Genomic DNA, 7,500 nt, shown 5'->3' with positions numbered 1-7,500 from the left:
ATCATCATTGGTAGTAGTAGTAGTCGTAGTAGTAGTAGTAGTAGTAGTTGTTGTATGATTATTAGTTATAGTGAAGCAGTAGTAACAATAATAGTAATTCCTGAATGATTGATCCTGTATGAATAGTAATTATGTAGCAGCAGTAATGATAGTAGTAGTAGTGGTAGTAGTAGTAGTAGCAGTAGTAGTAGTAGTACCACCACACATCAGGCAGTAGTTGTATTAGTAGTGCCACATTACAGCACATGATAGTAGCAGTAGTAGTAGTAGTAGTAGTAGTAGTAGTAGTAGTAGTAGTGTGGCTCAGGTGCGAAAAATTAACTAACTCATTTTGCCATTATTTTGCAGATGGTGGTGGTGGTGATGGTAGTGATGGTGGTGGTGATGGTGGTGGTGGTGGTGATGGCAGTGGTGGTGGTGATGGTGGTGGTACGTTCTCATCATCACATCATCAGCAGCCCAATCCAGCATACCACGGTAAAAGAGAGAGAGAGAGAGAGAGAGATGGGGGCGGGGTTTCAAACTAGTGAACCGCTTGTTTTGATTAAGTAGTAGTAGTAGTAATAGTAGTAGTAATAGTAGCAAGATCTATATTTTTTTTTTTTATTTCTCTCCTTTTCTTTAATTTTCTTTTCTTCTTTCTTTAATCATTCACTTTGTCATCGTAGTAGTAGTAGTAGTAGTAGTAGTAGTAGTAGTAGTAGTAGTAGTAGTAGTAGTAGTAGTGGTGGGATTACGTAGATATTAAGCATTGAGTAATTATCACCAAGCTTCAGCCACGCAAATGGTGACAAGAGTACCGCATTAGTGCCGCCGGGGAGGGGCTGGATGGGGGGGAGAGGAGGAGGGGGTCTGTTGGAAGGGTGGGGATTGGGGGAGGGAGCCACCACCACCACCACCACCACCACTGCCACTATTCATAAAATAAGACGTTCATTTCATACAGAGAGAGAGAGAGAGAGAATAAGTGTGGTTGTTGTTGTTGTTATAATTCCTTCTGATGTTGTGATGGTGTTGGAGGTGGTGTTACTACTACAACAACAACTACTACTACTACTACTACTACTACTACTACTACTACTACTACTACTACTACTACTACATGAACACCAACGACAACAACAATTATACTAACGTTAATAATAACAAACAGACAATAATAATAATAATAATAATAATAATAATAATAATACGCTGTTGGTGGATGCATTAACTGACATGGCCCAGTGATTTCGCATTAAAGTGAGAGTGAGAGAGAGAGAGAGAGAGAGAGAGAGAGAGAGAGAGAGCGTCATCATAAAATAGACACACTTATGACAATTATTTACAGATTCTCTCTCTCTCTCTCTCTCTCTCTCTCTCTCTCTCTCTCTCTCTCTCTCTCTCTCTCTCTCTCTCTCTCATTTACCATTGTTTACACCTGCGCCGTTACCTTTGTTTTCCACCTGTCTAATTAGAGGCATTGTCTTTTATCACCACTAGTAACAGCAGTAGCAGTAGTAGTAGCAGCAGTAGTAGTAGTAGTAGTAGTAGTAGTAGTAGTAGTAGTAGTAGTAGTGGAGAGGCAACAAAGGAAAACAAACTTAAGAATTTATCGCGTCATTTTTTTCCTCTTGATGTGTTTGTGTGTTGCAGTCGAAAGAGAGAGAGAGAGAGAGAGAGAGAGAGGAGAGGGGGGGTGATGGGAAATACATACATTGAGGATTTCATGGCTGTGTTTTACGTATATTTATGTGTCCAATCTTGAGTCTGGCTTTGCTTTATAGACGAACTGATGTGAAGAAGAAGAAGAAGAAGAAGAAGAAGAAGAAGAAGAAGAGTGATAGAAAAAGAAAAGAATGATAGAGAAATAGAAAATGGGAGAGAATGAAGAAAGATAAGGAAGGGAGGAAGAAAAAAAAACAGGAAGAGGAAGAATGATAGATAAGAGGAAGCAGGAGGAATGATGTTGAAGAAGGAAGAAGGAAAGGAAGGGATGAAAGACAGGAGGAAGAAGAATGATAGAAGGAATAATGTTAGAGAAAGAAGGAAGGAAGGAAGGAGTAAGAGAAACAATGAGAGAGAGAGAAGGAAGAATGATAAAGAAGGGAGGAAGAAGAAGAGATAACAGAGAAGGAATGAAGGAATGAGAGGAGTAACGAATGAAGGAAGAGGAGAAAAAGACTCCCTTGATAACGAAAGAAAGAAAAACAGGAAGAAGAAGAGGAAGAATGAAAAAAGAAAGAAGGAAGGAAGGAAGAGGAGTAACGAATGAAGGAAGAAGAGGAAAACAGAATTCCTTAATAACGAAAGAAAGAAGAAAGAAAAACAGGAAGAAGAATAGAAAAAAATAGAGAAAGAAGAAAGGAAGAAAAGAAAAGATAAGAACAGAAAAAAAATTGAAAGAAACAGCAGAAAGAATAGGAAGAATGAAAAAAGAAAGAAGGAAGGAAGGAAGGAAGAGGAGGAGGAAAAATAGACTTCCTTTAACATAAAAAACGAGATTAATACATGACACGTGTTTGCATTTCATAGCCCTCCTGTCTATTCCCATCCTACCGACACAGAGGAGAAGGGAAGGAAGAGAAGGATGGATGAAGGATCTCGTTTACTATCACAAAAAATGGCCAAATTTCGTGACAAGGGCATCTGTGTTACTAAGCTCTCTTTTTTTCCTTCTTTTCATGTTTTTCCTTCGATTTTCCTTTGATGGGGCTGTCGTGAAAGTTACTGCTGTTTTTCAAGGGGTGTTTTCAGGGTTCTAGAGACAGTTTAGCGGGGTTTAGTGAAAGTTTTGGGTGTTTTCAGGGTTCTAGAGACAGTTTAGCGGGGTTTAGTGAAAGTTTTGGGTGTTTTCAGGGTTCTAGAGACAGTTTAGCGGGGTTTAGTGAAAGTTTTGGGTGTTTTCAGGGTTCTAGAGACAGTTTAGCGGGGTTTAGTGAAAGTTTTGGGTGTTTTCGTGGTTCTAGAGCCAGTTTAGCGGGGTTTAGTGAAAGTTTTGGGTGTTTTCAGGGTTCTAGAGACAGTTTAGTGGGGTTTAGTGAAAGTTTTGGGTGTTTCGGGGTTCTAGAGACAGTTTAGCGGGGTTTAGTGAAAGTTTTGGGTGTTTTCAGGGTTCTAGAGACAGTTTAGCGGGGTTTAGTGAAAGTTTTGGGTGTTTTCAGGGTTCTAGAGACAGTTTAGCGGGGTTTAGTGAAAGTTTTGGGTGTTTTCAGGGTTCTAGAGACAGTTTAGCGGGGTTTAGTGAAAGTTTTGGGTGTTTTCAGGGTTCTAGAGACAGTTTAGTGGGGTTTAGTGAAAGTTTTGGGTGTTTCGGGGTTCTAGAGACAGTTTAGCGGGGTTTAGTGAAAGTTTTGGGTGTTTTCAGGGTTCTAGAGACAGTTTAGCGGGGTTTAGTGAAAGTTTTGGGTGTTTTCAGGGTTCTAGAGACAGTTTAGCGGGGTTTAGTGAAAGTTTTGGGTGTTTTCAGGGTTCTAGAGACAGTTTAGCGGGGTTTAGTGAAAGTTTTGGGTGTTTTCAGGGTTCTAGAGACAGTTTAGCGGGGTTTAGTGAAAGTTTTGGGTGTTTTCAGGGTTCTAGAGACAGTTTAGCGGGTTTAGTGAAAGTTTTGGGTGTTTTCAGGGTTCTAGAGACAGTTTAGCGGGGTTTAGTGAAAGTTTTGGGTGTTTTCAGGGTTCTAGAGACAGTTTAGCGGGGTTTAGTGAAAGTTTGGGTGTTTTCAGGGTTCTAGAGACAGTTTAGCGGGGTTTAGTGAAAGTTTTGGGTGTTTTCAGGGTTCTAGAGACAGTTTAGCGGGGTTTAGTGAAAGTTTTGGGTGTTTTCAGGGTTCTAGAGACAGTTTAGCGGGGTTTAGTGAAAGTTTTGGGTGTTTTCAGGGTTCTAGAGACAGTTTAGCGGGGTTTAGTGAAAGTTTTGGGTGTTTTCAGGGTTCTAGAGACAGTTTAGCGGGTTTAGTGAAAGTTTTGGGTGTTTCAGGGTTCCAGAGACAGTTTAGCGGGGTTTAGTGAAAGTTTTGGGTGTTTTCAGGGTTCTAGAGACAGTTTAGCGGGGTTTAGTGAAAGTTTTGGGTGTTTTCAGGGTTCTAGAGACAGTTTAGCGGGGTTTAGTGAAAGTTTTGGGTGTTTTCAGGGTTCTAGAGACAGTTTAGCGGGGTTTAGTGAAAGTTTGGGTGTTTTCAGGGTTCTAGAGACAGTTTAGCGGGGTTTAGTGAAAGTTTTGGGTGTTTTCAGGGTTCTAGAGACAGTTTAGCGGGGTTTAGTGAAAGTTTTGGGTGTTTTCAGGGTTCTAGAGACAGTTTAGCAGGGTTTAGTGAAAGTTTTGGGTGTTTTCAGGGTTCTAGAGACAGTTTAGCAGGGTTTAGTGAAAGTTTTGGGTGTTTTCAGGTTTCTAGAGACAGTCTAGCGGGGTTTAGTGAAAGGTTTGGGTGTTTTCGTGGTTCTAGAGACAGTTTAGCGGGGTTTAGTGAAAGTTTTGGGTGTTTTCAGGGTTCTAGAGACAGTTTAGCGGGGTTTAGTGAAAGTTTTGGGTGTTTCAGGGTCCCAGAGACAGTTTAGTGGGGTTTAGTGAAAGTTTTGGGTGTTTTCAGGGTCCCAGAGACAGTTTAGCGGGGTTTAGTGAAAGTTTTGGGTGTTTCAGGGTCCCAGAGACAGTTTAGCAGGGTTTAGTGAAAGTTATGGGTTTCAGGTCCCAGAGACAGTTTAGCGGGGTTTAGTGAAAGTTTGGGTGTTTTCAGGGTCCCAGAGACAGTTTAGCGGGGTTTAGTGAAAGTTTTGGGTGTTTTCAGGGTCCCAGAGACAGTTTAGCGGGGTTTAGTGAAAGTTTTGGGTGTTTTCGTGGTTGGTAGTGAAAGTTTGGGTTCAGGGTCAGCGGACTTTAGTGAAAGGGTCAGGGTCCCAGAGACAGTTTAGCGGGGTTTAGTGAAAGTTTGGGTGTCAGGGTCCCAGAGACAGTTTAGCAGGGTTTAGTGAAAGTTTTGGGTGTCAGGGTCCCAGAGACAGTTTAGCGGGGTTTAGTGAAAGTTTTGGGTGTTTTCAGGGTTCTAGAGACAGTTTAGCGGGGTTTAGTGAAAGTTTTGGGTGTTTTCAGGGTTCTAGAGACAGTTTAGCGGGGTTTAGTGAAAGTTTTGGGTGTTTTCAGGGTTCTAGAGACAGTTTAGCGGGGTTTAGTGAAAGTTTTGGGTGTTTTCAGGGTTCTAGAGACAGTTTAGCGGGGTTTAGTGAAAGTTTTGGGTGTTTTCAGGGTTCTAGAGACAGTTTAGCGGGGTTTAGTGAAAGTTTTGGGTGTTTTCAGGGTTCTAGAGACAGTTTAGCGGGGTTTAGTGAAAGTTTTGGGTGTTTTCGTGGTTCTAGAGACAGTTTAGCGGGGTTTAGTGAAGAGAGAGAGAGAGAGAGAGAGAGAGAGAGAGAGAGAGAGAGAGAGAGCAAAAAACGTTTAAAAATACACCCTTTCACTCGGTATTTCTCGACTGATCAATTTTCACAGTCTTTCCCTCCCCCCTCCCCCCCTCCCTTTATGAAACTCGCTTGTCTACCCCCCCTCCTCCCTAACACCCTTACCCAACACCCCCTCCACACCCCCTACCACACCACCCCCGGCAGTTAGGACAGGTAAGGGCAGGTGACACGCTAAGACTGTTTACCTGAGAAGACAGATTGACTTCACTATTGCTCTTAACTTTAATGCATTCTTGTGATGTTTGGAGGGTGGGGGAGTGGGGGGAGTTAGGAATGTAGTTAGGAGGGGTATTAGTGTGGTGTAGGTTAGGGAGGTGAGGTAACTGTGGTAGTAGTGTATAAAGAGTTAGGAAGGGTTAAGTTACAGTGGTGGTGGTGTTGGGGAAGTTAGGAATGTAGTTAGGAGGGGTACTAGTGTGGTGTGGATCAGGGGGAATGAAGTAACTGGTAGTAGTGTATAAAGGGTTAGGAAGGGTTAAGTTACAGTGGTGGTGGTGTTGGGAAGTTAGGAATGTAGTTAGGACGGGTACTAGTGTGGTGTAGGTTAGGGGGTGAGGTAACTGTGGTAGTAGTGTATAAAAGGGTTAGGAAGGGTTAAGTTACAGTGGTGGTGGTGGTGGGGAAGTTAGGAATGTAGTTAGGACGGGTACTAGTGTGGTGTAGGTTAGGGGAGGTGAGGTAACTGTGGCAGTGGTGTGAAAATGGTACTAGTGTGGGTTAGGAAGGTTAAGTTACAGTGATGGGAGAAGTGGGGGAAGTTAGGAATGTAGTTAGGGAGGGTACAAGTGCGGTGTGGGTTAGTGGGGAGTGTCATAAGTGTGGCAGTAGTGGTGGAGAGAGTGCTAGTGTGTGTTAGGGATGGTTAAGTTATAGTGGTGGTAGTGGTGAGTGGCATTAGTGGAGTTAGGAATGTACAGGGAGTAGTGTCGGTTAGTAAGGTAAAACTTATAGTGGTGAGGTAAATATAGAGAGAGTTAGGAATGTAGGGAAGGGTAGTAGTGTGTGTTAGGAGCGTGAAGTTACAGTAGCAGTGGTAGTGGTAGAAGTGACCTAGAGGAAGTTAGGAATGTAGTAAGAGTGTGGTGTGTGTTAGGAGTGTGAAGTTGCAGTAGCAGTGGTAGTGGTTAGGTGGAGGTGGAGGAAAGTGGAGAAGAAAAAGGTAGTGGTGGTGGTGGAGGTGGAGGAAAATGGAGATGGAAGTGGAGGAGATGGAGATAGTGGTGGAGGTGGAGGAAAGTGGAAGAGATGGAAGAAGTGGTGGAGTGGAAGCAGCATGGAGGACATGGAGGAAAGGGAGGAGGAAGAGACCCAGAAATGAAGGAAGGTTGAGGAAAGTGGAAGAGGTCACTGGTGGAGGGGTGGAAGAGGCAGTGGAGGGGCAGTGGAGGGGCAGTGGAGGAGGCAGTGGAAGGGGTTCAAATGTTGTTTTTAGAGGTGGGTAATATTTGAGGAGGGACGCCAGGTAGAGGTGGAGGCAGGTGGAGGAAAGTGGAAGAGGTCAATGATGGGGGTGTGGAGGGGTGGAGACTGGGGGGGTGGAATAACAGGAGGACGCGGCCTTAGTCACGAACCTTTGAAATTTACTCGGGAATGGAACGTAAGATTCGCACGAGAGGCAAATTTAGGGAGTTGGTAGTCTCTCTCTCTCTCTCTCTCTCTCTCTCTCTCTCTCTCTCTCTCTCTCTCTCTCTCTCTCTCTCTGGATGGTCGGTGGCGTTTCTGAGAATTGTAAAAGTGAGATTAAAGTAAGAAAGTTGACGTGTTTCTAAGGCTTACTACTACTACTACTACTACTACTGCTGCTACTACTACTACTACTACTACTACTACTACTACTACTACTACTACTACTACTACTACTACTACTACCACTACTACTGCTACTACTACTGCTGCTACTACTACTACAACTACTACTACTACTACTACTACTACAACAACAACAACAACAACAACTACTACTACTACTACTACTACTACTACTACTACTATTACATGTTGAGTACCACTATTTTCCCGCCTCTCTAATGTGACATGACAATTCACTTCACTCTTGTCACTTGTTCGC

The sequence above is a fragment of the Portunus trituberculatus genome, chromosome 7, assembly GCF_017591435.1.
Source record: "Portunus trituberculatus isolate SZX2019 chromosome 7, ASM1759143v1, whole genome shotgun sequence".
Lineage (NCBI taxonomy): Eukaryota > Metazoa > Arthropoda > Malacostraca > Decapoda > Portunidae > Portunus > Portunus trituberculatus.
Note: the sequence above shows the minus strand (reverse complement) of the source record.